The following is a 13,362-nucleotide window of genomic DNA, read 5'->3' on the forward strand; positions in this document are numbered from 1 at the left end:
CATAGATCTGACACAATAATTCACTCGGCCCCATTGCAGTATTGTTACACGTGTCGGACATACTACCTAGGATGACTGAGTCGGAAAATGTGGATTGGGTCCACCTAGCAGCAACCATAGACACTTGGGGAAACAGGGCGACGACCTGGGTAACACCTGAGGGGGATGAAATGCCACCACTCGTACCCTTAAATATGCTAGAAGAAATACATATAGCTTTTGATGACCTACAAGATGAAAGTTTGACTGGCATTGGAACCAGTAGCGCCTCACAAGACTATAGCCCACACGATTTGGGGTCAGAATCATCAATTGAAATTGACTTTGAGGACAAGAAACTGAGTTAAATCTTAGTGCAAATGTGGGGACAAACCATTCAGGGCCCAGTGGTAGCCTAGATGACAATCTATCCAAGGGAGCAGAAGACACAAGCAGCGATTCATCTAGTGACTCTTCACTAGAGATTTGTTGTAATCGAAAATTAGACAAGAAGAGTAAGAGATATAAGAGGTGACCATATCGAGCAAATGTGTGTGCTAGAATAAATGAAGAAATCTATCGTAGAATGGCTTAATTATAATTGGGGCGAATACCTTCAAAGCGTTATGTGGTGTAGTCCACAATCCATTGACATAGCACAACTAGAGGCTACAGAGAAGCCAAAGATGAGTCGTACTGTAAGGAGACAACAAACTTGAGAGTTAGCTCAACAAAAAAAGGAATCGAAAGTGAAATCATAGTCCACAGAACAACAAGACCCCACAAACTTACACCCTACACCTGAACATTTCAAATCCTACCACAGAGGAACGTAAGGTTGTGTATACAAAGGCTCAAAGAAAACCTATCGATGGGAGCAATGGAGTCTATGAAGGTCCAGTGATAGTTAAGGAAATAGAGTTAGCAGACCTAGGGAAAGAGTGTAAACCTGTTTTCATTGCCCAAGATCTGACAGAGACTGAGGAGTGTGTACTTAAAGAACTTCTCAAGGAATTTAGGGATATATTTTCCTGGACATATCATGATATGAAAGGTGTTCCACCTTTCGTGGTGCAACACACAATCCCCATGAATAGCATGGCTAAACTAGTTCAGCAACGACCCTACCCAATGAATCCTAAATATGCAAAAATCATTCAAGAAGAAATTGAAAAGCTTGTGGAATGCGGATTCATATACCCTATTGAGCACTCAGAATGGGTGCATGTCTCCAATAGTGATTGTGTCAAAAAAGAATGAAAAACGCACAGTGTGCGTGGATCTCAAGAAGGTCAATGCCTCCACTAGGAGGGACCATTACCCCTTGCCATATTCAGAACATGTGCTTGAAAGAGTTGCAGGGAAGGAAGCTTATAGCTTTTTCGATGGATACTCTGGCTACAATCAAATCACAATTGCATTGAAGGACCAAGCTAAAACAGCCTTTATATCCGAATTTGGAGTGTTCGCATTTCGTGTTATGGCTTTTGGCTTAACCAATGCCCCTTCTACCTTTCAAAGATTAATAAACACTGATTTTAGAGAATATTTGAGGGATTTTGTGAATCTTTCTTAGATGATCTTTGTGTTTATTCCTCTTGGAAAGAACATCTACCATGCTTACAAAAAGTGTTTGAGAAGTGTAGATTGTATCGCATCTCCTTAAACCCTTTCAAATGCCAATTTTGGGTTAAACATGGAGCCATTTTAGGGCATATAGTGTCCAAAAAAGAGATTTCCATAGATGAGAGCAAAATTAAAGCCATTGCTGAATTTCCACCACCTACAAACTATAAAGGAGTTCAAAGGTTCATGGGCCTTGTTGGTTATTACCGATGGTTTATTTTAAACTTTGCCGAGATAGCTCGTCCTTTGTACAAGCTTCTTATCGAGTTCCAATGGACTGCGGAGTGTGACCATGCTTATGAGTCATTGAAAAAGACCTTGACTCGCGCTCCTATTCTACGAGTTCCCAATTGGAATGTAATTTTTCATGTGCATATTGATGCATCGAACTTTGCTATTAGATGTCTTCTAGCTCAACCAGGAGAACATAAACTGGACTACCCCATTAGCTTTGCAATTCGTCAATTGAATGATGCCGAGAGAAACTACACCACTACAGAGCAAGAAGGTTTAGGTATGATTTATGCAGTGAAGAAATTTCACTACTACCTTTTGGCCAACAAGTTTGTGTTCTATGTTGATCATCAAGCCTTGTTGTATCTAGTAAATAAACCTTGTTGCACGCGAAGAATTACACGATGGTTGTTAATTCTCCTTGAGTTTGATTTTACGTTGTGGTGAGACCTGGTAAAAGACATGTCATGGTGGATCATTTGTCTCGCATACCCAATGGTGAAGCCCCTACTGGAGTCAATGATGAGTTGCCCGATACTTCTCTATTCCTAGTCGAAACCATACCTGAATAGAGTGAGAAGATTGTGAACGTTCTAGTTAATGGTTTTCCACCCAAAGAGCTTCGTAAAGACATACCTTGAAAACTGTTAAAAGAATGTGAACCTTACTCTCTCATTGCAGGAACTCTCTACAAACTAGGGAAGGATGATATTCTTAGACGTTGTGCCCGTGAGGATGAGTTTATACATACTACAAGAAGCCCACATGGGTATAGCCGAAGGGCATTTCTCAGGGGAACTAACAGCTAGAAAGGTGTTGCAATCAGGTTATTGGTGGCCTACCTTATTCAAAGATGCATCACTTTTTGCAAAAGGATGTGATGAATGCCAACGTTACAAGATCACACAACAAAAGGATAGGATGCCTTTACATCCTGTTAAAGTGACTCAACCATTTGAAAAATGGGGTTTGGACTTTGTAGGCCCAATTAGTCCGGCAGCTCATAGCACTCAATCTCAATATATTATCGTTGCCACTGACTATGTGACAAAGTGGGCGGAAGCCAGGGCGACACGTAAGGTCGATGCGAGGTCAACTGCCAAGTTTCTCTTTGCGAACATTATTACAAGATTTGGTTGTCCCTTTGAGATTGTGAGTGACAATGGTACTCATTTTACAAATGGAGTTATAAAAGAACTCACTACCAACTTTATGATAGCTCACCATAAGTCCACACCTTATTATCCACAAGCAAATAGCTAAGCTGAGAGCATCAACAAGACCTTAATCTCTATCTTGACCAAATGGTGGAAGCTCATCGCTTAGATTGGGATTTAAATCTTACATCAGCTCTATGGGCTTATCATACTGCGTACAAAGTTGCCATTAACTGCACACCATTTAAGATGGTGTATGGCCAAGAAGCGGTTATGCCATGGGAGTTTGTCGTTCCTAGTCTTCGGGTAGCTTCTCAAGAAGGTTGGGATGGTAACCCCTTAGTTGAGAGATTATATATCCTTGAAAGGTTAGATGAAGAGAGGCAATTATCTGTGCAAAATGCACTTGTGGAGAAAGATAGCAGGAAGAAATGGTTTGACCGTTATCTAAATAACAAAGATATCAATGTTGGTGATAAAGTCCTTATGTATGGAGTGCATTAAAAAAATAAAAAGTTGAAATATGCGGGAAAAAGACCATATAGAGTATGTGAGATCACCCCACAAGGAACCATTCGTGTGGAGACTCTTGATGGAGTTTAAACCATTGGATTCCTCAATGGGAGCAAATTTAAAAGATACTATGATCTTTTAAGCCAAGAGGAAGTACATGCCATCCATACAAAAAAGGCAGCCAAGGCACAAACAGAATTGAAGAAGATACATGCTCAAGCTGAGGCTAAGGAGCGACAACAACGCATAAGACGGAAACAAGAGGCTAACCTTGGAGTCACACATGCATTCCACGTTGAAACTGACGAGGATTGGTTGGACTCTGACACACCTCTACGATACCCTATTGAGCTAAACAGCACCTATGGAAAAGTGCTATATAACGCCTTATTGGACACGGGTGCTAAATATAATCTGCTATCATATGGGGTGTGGTGTCAGTTAGGGAAGCCGCCTCTATCTGAGAGTATTATCCAAGTCAAGGGTGTCAACAAGAAAAAAACTGCGGTTTTTGGAATCTAGCACACTTCTGTCATTTATGACAATGGGATTGTAGCTCAGGAGTTTTTTTTCATGCCTCTTGGAACTATGGAGGGTAATATAAACCTAGGACACACGTAGATGATAGCAACCAAATGCACTATTGATTGGGGGATAGGGGGTGTCACAACACAGAAACCAACTCTTAGCCCTGCCACTCAAGCCATAGTCCCTGAGATATTGCCTCTTAAGGAAATAAAACCCAAAACATTGCATGTCCAAGAGGTGGAACCATAAGCCCCCATAGCCCAACTCTTTAGAGCTTCAATTGATGTAGCTGAAATAAAGCTTGAGACACATAAGACCCATCCCAATATAGCAAAGAAAACAAACAAGTGGGTCCCTAAAGCTTCTTTAGTGACCATAGCCAGTGCTAAAAGACAGGAGCCTAGTAAGAGACGTCCCACTCGCTCCAAGAAATGTAAGAAAATGTGGTGTTGGATTCCTAAACGACTATTGGAAGCCCAAGGCTACTATCAAGGAAATGATCAAATCTTGGTGCCAAAATGTAGATTGTGTTCTTACTTGTCACCTGATCCATGTGCGCCCAATCTTGTAGCTCCAAAACGTATTGACAATCGTGGAAAGAAAAAAATCACTGAATGCTACTAACCCGCTCCAGAGCTAATTTGGGTACCGAAGAAACAACGATTTGTTCCACCTAGCTTAGGAACAGTGCAATCAAATGAAGCTTCTTGCTCTTCATGTAGTTCTTATACAGAAATAGAAGTTTCAGCACAACCTCCACCTACCATTGTACGCATCCATACAAGCAAGAAAGAGTTTGTACCTCCCATTATAAGTTCACCACCTATAACAATGTTGCAAATAAAATCATGGGAGAGTACCTTACCACCCTTGCAACTAGATGAAACGCATAGGGAGGTCGAAAACAAGCAGTCTGACTAAGCTAGTTTGACCAAGCTAGGCGTTAGAGATCTTCTCTTAATACCATGGGGAATGCCTTCCTAATTATCAATGGTTACTTAGGTTCTTAATCCGATTTAGGAAGCATTGTGTGAAATGTACTAGGGCTTTCTAGTGGGCTTAGTCCCTATTGACCTTTAGCTTAAGTATTATAAAGGGAGTTTACTAGTGTGATGAGCCTGGGGAGAGTAACAATGTTATATGACCCCCCAAAGTTACAAAATTAAAATGTTGAAAACGAACAAAAAAAAAATCAAAGTGCCACAATGTAAAATCTTAAGCTGGAAGAGAAATCTCAGCTTGATTGGTTACTCCACTCACATGTATCGCCTATGGTACTAGAGCCCTAGAGTTTCCCAGTGTGGGCACTTTTTCTTGAAAAGAAAAAAACCCAAGGCATACAAAATAAGCACACACGTCAAAATTGAATCAGTGTGAAAAGACTTTGGGGGGTCAAAGAAAAGGAAAAAAGTCTGGCGATGATTTCATGAGAAATTCCTTTTATCGTAGCTTAACTACAAGGTCTTCTAGGTATAGCCTCTAGTCAGCCCTCGGACATGAAATACTTGGCTCTCATGATTAAACAACTTAATTGACCAAAGAAAATTGAGAAGCTTGCCCATGGTATTATTAGTTGATCTTAAGTGCCTTTCGACCGTTAAACTAGCGACCCCAGACTTGTTTAATTTTTTACATTTATAAATGTTTATGCGTTTGATTATATTGCAATTTAATGTTTATTGCTAACAAATGGTTTAAAATTTTGTTACCAATCAAATTGTCTACCTACAACTACATATGCTTTTTAATTGTATATGAGAATGCAATTACTGTGCCAATGTTGTTTGATTTTGCAGTGACTGAAGAAGGCTAAGGACATTCATCTCAAATGCTCTTCCACCTCGATGAACGAGCTTCAACTCAATAGCTTCCGAGGACGCAATCTACATCAGGAAGGGGGGCATGTTAACCCTCATGCACATTCCTATCACCTAAGACGGACGCCGTATTATTTATTTGGTAGATTCAGGTACCGAGCTTGTAGGTCCAATAGGAAAAGGATAAGAGTGATCGTCGATTAGAGGCGCACTCTAACTGGAACAGTCAAGGGATTAGTTGGCTAAGCATGGGCTCCCAAGTGTGAATGGAGCGAGCTCATATAAAAGTCAACTAAACCTAAAATTCACTCATTCTCTCATTTGTGCAATTGAAGAGTGCTCTTGCTCCATCTCCATCTTGTTCTTCCTCATCTCCTTGTGTGTGTGTGTGTGTGTGTATACATGAGAGAGAGAGAGAGAGTGTGTGTGTGATCGAGCATTGCGACGGCGCCGCAACGGCGGTGAGGCGGTTGAGCACGGCATAGCGGCGTCTCCTTCTTCTTCACGGCGAGGATCCTCCACGACAGCAAGCGTAGAGCGGTGAGTGACACACCATCGCCATCTTCGAGCTTACTAGTTTAGGTTAATTGCATGCTTGGAGCCATTTGTGGCTCGCACACACTGTATCGGCAAGTTCCTTGCATTGACACGTGCGAGAGACGCGCATAGTATCAACGTTAATGGTACATACACAACTGGGGTGCCTAAAGGTTTCAATGTTATTATGGAGAGCTCAAGATTTTCAAGAGTTTTTGCACGATAAAAATTTCAAGATAGAGTTCAAGCAACGAGATTTAATTGAGTTAGGGAGCCCAAAAAATATGTAGTTTCTTGGTTTAAACATATAAAGTCATTTGTAGTTTTCAAATTGCACTAGAATAGTACCAATTCCATGAGGGGACCTTTGGAAGACCAAAATTATACTCTTATTCAACACGTGCTCAAGTATGAAATTATGTCTATAACTTGCATATGACTTGAAAACTTATCTTTGAAGTGCATTCCATTGTTTTGTAACACTCAGCGATAACACTTGGATTTATAAATGTAAAAAAGGCCATCTGTATAAAAAGATATAATGGTTTTATGATTTTTTTGGCAAAACACCTTGAAATTTTACTAAAATTTATGTCTTAGAACTTACCAGAATTCTCTCCATACGGATTGTATTTTGATATGCAAAATAATCCACTGTTTTCTTTCCCTCATAACCAATCTATGGTAGAAGCAAGGTGTAAACAACTTCTTTCTAGCTTGACAAATAAATTGCCAAAACATGGTAGAAAAACAGGACACTTAAGTGTCCAATTACAGAACTAGTATTAAGTGTGGGAGGCGATTTAGTGAGGATTATGGTTTATGGTTTATGGTCAAGCACTGAAGATCCCTTATGATTTTTATTGTGATTTTTGGTTGTGGGAGCCGATGCTCTTGGATTTTTTTTTTTTTGGTTATGGTTGTGCTACCAAAATACTGCCACAATTTTTGCAACCTTGTACTAAAGTTGGTTTTGTAAGATGGATGTGCATCACCCAAAGTAGCGTAGAGTTCTCACCCATGTGATAATGGTTTATGATTTTGATTTGGGATTATAAAGTGGTTTGATGTTTATGTCAAAGGTGTAAGGGTAGAGATCCTATAGAGTTTGATTGTATTGGAAAGGATTTTTTGTGCATACGGAAGATGCTATTTTGATTGGAGTCATGTGTTATGTTTCTCATGACAATGTTGATACAAAGTTAGGATCATTTACATCGCTTAGCCTTAGATGAAAGAGTCGATGACTTGGGGCTTTTTTGGATTCAAGGTATTGCTTAGATCTTCTTTTTCATCAAGTCTAGCTACATGGCTAGTGAATGTGGATGAGTGGACCCACATAGGGTTTGGTATTTCTAATCAGTCATTTATAGGTTTGAAGTTATTGTCTACCTAAATTTTGTTATGCATTAATTCATGGTTTGTCTGTTTCATTTAGATGAGACGTTGAAAGATTCTCTTTTGTCATTCTCATGTGTCACCCGCCACTCTCTCTCTCTCTCTCTCTCTCTCTCTCCCCCCCCCCCCCCCCCCCCCCCCACACACACACACACACACACACACACACACCAGTGCGATGTAAACATATAGTCACGCTCCACTTGGTCATTGTCTTGAGTACGCTTTCAGAGGCAACACTAGCCGTGCTAGGTCATGTAGTCCGGCTCATGGCTTAAACTCCATGCTAGGTCGAACATTGAAATATGCTCCCCCTTATGTTATCGCTTTTACAACTCTGATGCATATTGAAATGGTATAAAAGTGTAAATTGCATAGTTCTTGTATAGATCCCTAGGGAGAGGTATCTCTCATTAGTGTGTTTGAGTACACTTTCAGAGGCAACACTAGCCGTGCTAGGTCATGTAGTCCGGCTCATGGCTTAAACTCCATGCTAGGTCGAACATTGAAATCTGCTCCCCCTTATGTTATCGCTTTTACAACTCCGATGCATATTGAAATGGTATAAAAGTGTAAATTGCATAGTTCTTGTATAGATCCCTAGGGAGAGGTATCTCTCATTGGTGTGCAAATAGAAAGATAAGCTAGCCCTAGAATGATGGGCATATACACAATGAATGAGGGAAAAAACTTTCTATTGAGGGAAAAAGTGCCCCATCGGTCCTAAATGTGTTCATATATATGGTAACAAAGAAAGTTTAGGAGGTTTCCTATTTTTTTAGGACCTAGTACCGTCACATTGATTTGAATGGTGTGTGTGTGACTAGATTGTATTGATATCACATGAATCCCAGAAATATCACTAAGGCATAGGGGGACTGTGCCCTCACTCTTTGTAGAAAGTGTAGATGGGGGTCGGAGAACCATGCAAGCCCTCGTCACTATCTCAGATGGGGTCGGCTCAAAGAGAATCTAGGGCCCAGGTTGAGGGGGGACGGGCGGCTTTGATCTCCGCCATACGATCACCATAGTGAACTAGGGTGAAGCAGTTAAGTGTAAAAACGACTCCTAGAGCTCATCCCTAGTTTACCCACCCCTAGTTTATCGGCCTCGTGGACCGTGGGTTGAACGTGAGACCCATGAAAGCTCTACCGCCATGTTGACGTATGTTGCTGACCATGTCAACATGATAGACGACGACCATGTTGGTTCACTCTAGTTTACCCACCCCTAGTTCACCGGGGGATAGGACGACTAAGATCAAACCTGCTCCGTGGCCCCAAATTTGGGCCCGACCCTGTGTGACATAGTGACAAGGCATGCATGCATGCCTCCTCTACATTTTCGAGGACCTAGGCGTAGGGAGCCAAATGCCGTAACCACGTTGCTTGCACAAGTCTTCGTGAAACATAGACATCCATGTATGTGCAAACATGCCAACGGGGCAGAAATAATCCAATTAAAAGCACCGAGATTACTTGAGTCTTGTCCAAGGTCCATGGCGAGTGACTTGTATCGGCATGGGAAATTGCTACGGGCCCTTGATCCCACCAGTTATGCTAGCCAAAGGCTGCATGATTTCTCAAGCCCCATACCTCTGACGTCAAACATCTTCAAGTTATACTTGTTCACATAGCGGGCAATGTCCTCTGCGCTAGCGTAAACTCTTCAAAATAGCGAGCAATCTCCTCTGCACTAGCTCAAACTCTTCAAAAGACAAGGGCGATGGGTTGCTTGAACGACGTGAAAACACACACACATGGGTACTAGTATCTCTGCCGCTGATGATGCTTATGGTCGTGTAGCTGCCAAAGCACCTCATGTCTTAGTGCTCCCTTTCCCTGCTCAAGGCCACACCAACCCCTCCCTCTCCATCGCCCACTACCTGGCAGCCCATGGCATCTCGGTCACGCTAGTCCAGGCCCGTGGTGGCTTTCTTCCTCAAGGTTTCGCTGAGTCAATCAATGGAAACCGCTCCCGGCCCGCTACCCAAACCCTCTAATTCGCAATGAGACCATCCCCAGCGGCCTCGACAACTCGCAGCCCTTCTCCGCAGCCAGCTTCAGGGATTCCCTTGATGTCATGCGCAGCTCATTCACAGAGCTCCTTCATCAAAAGCTCATGCTGCAGGACAACCCTCCTGTTTGTTTGCTCATCGATAGCGTTTTTGGCTGGGGTGATGCCATAGCCATCAAATTTGGTTTATCCCGGGTGGATGTCTGGACAAGTTCTGCTTCGACATTGTGCCTGGGCATTCATCTCCCAGGCCTTGTCGAGCGCGGCTTCATCCCTGCGGCCGAAGAAGGTAAGGAATACTGTCTGGTTTAAGCAAGGCATCATGAATGAATGCATAAGGTAACCACCCACTGTCTGTTTGGTAGGGGCAAAAGACAAGATAATAGACTTCATTACTGGATTGTCTCCACTCCGTGTCGCTGATCTGTCCCAAAACTTGCGTGCTGAGGAAGGCTTGCTCAGCGATTCATTTGTTCTCATCAGTTCTATTTTTGAGAATGCCAAAAAGGCCGACCGCATTCTTGTCAACACCATGCACGCACTAGAACGATCTGTGATAGAGGCCCTGCGCAAAGAGGACCGCATACCCATCAATCGTATCGGTCCATTGTACATGATGAGTAACATCGTGCCCTACTCATCTTCTCTCAGCCTCATCCAAGAAGATAATGACTGTCTGTTATGGCTCGACCGGCAGCAGGGGTCATCTGTTCTTTACATTGCATTCGGAAGTGTAGCATCCTTAGATGAAAATGCACTTGTAGAGCTCGCCCGTGGTTTGGAGGCGAGTGGACAGAGTTTCTTGTGGGTCATCCTCCCTGACACTTACAAAAACAAGGCATCAGTTGAGGAGATTTTGCCTGAGGGCTTCATGGAGCGCACGCACAATCGAGGGCTTGTGATCTCATGGGCTCCTCAACTTGCTGTCCTTGGACACTCTTCTGTGGGTGCCTTCCTGACTCATGCGGATGGAACTCGGTCTTGGAGAGCTTGAGGAAGGGGGTGCCTATGCTGGGCTTCCCTCAGAGATTGTCCATGACTGGAAGGTGGGCTTGCCTCTCTTACAAGACCAGGTGACTGTTCAAAAGTGGAGCGGGCTGGTGTGAAAAACGCCATTGCAACAATAATGAGAGGTGATGAAGGCTTGCCAGTCAGGACACGAGCGTGCAAATGGAAGGAGATTGCTGAGAGGGCAATCCATGGCTCCTCCTACGACAACCTCCAAAAGCTAGTGGATGATTTGAAGTTTGGAAGATTGAACTATCCTAAGCACTTACTCTCTTTGAAGGGATCCTCCTAAAACTTGGAAAACATAGACATGGAAAGTTTTAGAGGTAATTTGATTATATTGGAAGGTGTTTGTAATAGATTTATCTAGATTTTGTAGGTCATCTATCTTGTGCTTGTCGAACATTTTGAAGAGCAAGTTTCAATATATCCATGCAATCTTGAAGAAAATCCATGACCTGTTGAATTAGTTTCTCAATTGCCAACTCCACTGTAACTGGTGATCTAGGTTGAAAACTATACGTACGCATGGAAGGACTAGAACTTGTCGTCACATGCTTTGGACTATTGTAAGCAAGCTCAAGGATAGGGAGATAATCTTTCCAATCAGATTGCTTTTTGCTAATGTATGCTCTTAGCATATCCTCTAGCACTTGATTAACATGTTTAATGTGATCATCTATTTTTGGATGATCTGCAGTATTGATGTTGAGTTGTATACCGATTCATATAAATACGTCCCTTCAAAAATAATTGTGAAATTTGGGATTATGGTCACTCACAATAGTGCTAGGCAACTTGGAGTTTTAATTGTGGAGTTGGTTAGAATAAATTTGCAAAGTTCAGTTGACCATTCACAGTGATTCATGACTTGTTGGTAAACTCACAATAAGATGAAACTTTCCCATTTATCATTGAGAATCCGCAATTGATGCAAGAGTTCTCTTACATTTAGGCACTCCGCTTTATTAACTTGATATTTTTGGCAATGCAAGACATAGTTTTGAATATACCTATATAAATCTGACAGTAAAACTGTCGTCCTATGAGTGCATAAGTTTTCTTTGTGCCTGGGTGCCTTGCAATGGAGTGTCATATCATTCATAAAGAATTTGATACCAAATATCTATGTCCGTTACTTGGAGATGCACCCTTAAAAAACAATTCATATAACGTGCGTTCAAAAGATATTAAAAAAACCCCTTTACTTACATGCTTAAGGTAATAAAATAACCCTTTTTTCTCTAAAAAATTACGAGTTTTTTTAAATCAATTAAAAAATCATTTTTATTAGTATAGTCATGTTAAAATTTTAATAATTAAAAACCCATTCATTTGAGCTCATGTGGTAACTTACATATCTAAAAGTGAACCACACACACTCTTCTTGTGGAGCAGGTATCCGTCATTGATTTAAAAATTCTTCCATCTTTGTAGCTCATTACTCAAAGAGGAGAACTAGTTATGGAGGAAAATGACACACTACTATCCTTAGAGTGAGAAGGATCGTCATTTTCACATGGCTCCAAACTTTAGACTATGTTTTATCATGCTCATATTTGCCCTTGAAAGATTCCAAAAACTCACTTCGAATATCTATAAATAGAACAAAATTGGTCTCATCTATATGGCTAGGATTATCAGCTACCACGTAGTATCTTCCTTTACAATATCGAAGCTTAGTCATACTCCTAAAAAATCTCAACCACATGGCCTTTCAATCCTTCAAATTCGTTTGTTGTATAATTTCATGGTCAAATACAATCTCAAAATAAGCCCCATACAAATAATTTCACCACGTTTTTAATGCAAATACAATTGCATAGAGTTCTCTTTTGTAAGGAAAATGATTCTGTTGTGCACAATTAATTTTTTTTCTTTCAAATGCAATTGGCCAGCTTTCCTCATGTAGAAGGACCGTTCCAATAGCACAATTACTAGCATCCATTTCTAATACAAACGGTTTCATAGAGTCTACAATAGCTAAAATAAGAGTTGTAACTAAGGTGATCTTAAGAGCATCAAAACTTTGATATTGATCTTCTTCCCACTGAAAGGTTTTGCCCTTGTCTTTTAGTTATTCCTTCATAGGAACAAAAATACAAGCATAGTTTTTAACGAACCGTTGGAAAAAACTTACAAAGTCCAAAAAAATTATAACTCTTCCAGTTTTCGGGATAAGGCCATCTCCTAACAACATTCACTTTGGATTTATCCATATGGAGTCCGATGGTTGAAATGACATGTCCCAAATAGTGATTTCCTCCTTGAGAAAATCACACTTGGATTCCTTGTCATATAACTTGTTTTTCCATAGCAAGTCAAACACTTGCTTTAAACGTTGCCAGTACTCTCCCTCAAAGGCACTATATTCTAGGATCTCATCGAGGAAAAAGATAACAAACTTGTCTAGATAGGGTTTCAAGACGCTATCCATAAGGGTCATGAAAGTAGTTGGCACATTGGTCAACCCAAAGGGCATAACCAAAAACTCACAGTATCCAAACTTTGTTTGGAAAGAAGTTTTGGGTATATCACCAAGCCTAATG

General features: G+C 41.2%; 1 pseudogene across 1 annotated transcript; it reads left to right on the forward strand.

The window, feature by feature from the left end:
* Positions 1–9,370: 9,370 nt before the first annotated feature.
* On the forward strand, positions 9,371–11,194 carry LOC147439722 (UDP-glycosyltransferase 85A5-like; annotated as a pseudogene). Its single transcript, XR_015184476.1, has 2 exons — positions 9,371–10,094; positions 10,171–11,194. The product of XR_015184476.1 is annotated as a UDP-glycosyltransferase 85A5-like (transcript).
* Positions 11,195–13,362: the final 2,168 nt, after the last annotated feature.

The sequence above is a fragment of the Adiantum capillus-veneris genome, chromosome 16 (genome assembly GCF_014529385.1).
Source record: "Adiantum capillus-veneris isolate H3 chromosome 16, ASM1452938v2, whole genome shotgun sequence".
Taxonomy (NCBI): Eukaryota; Viridiplantae; Streptophyta; class Polypodiopsida; order Polypodiales; family Pteridaceae; genus Adiantum; species Adiantum capillus-veneris.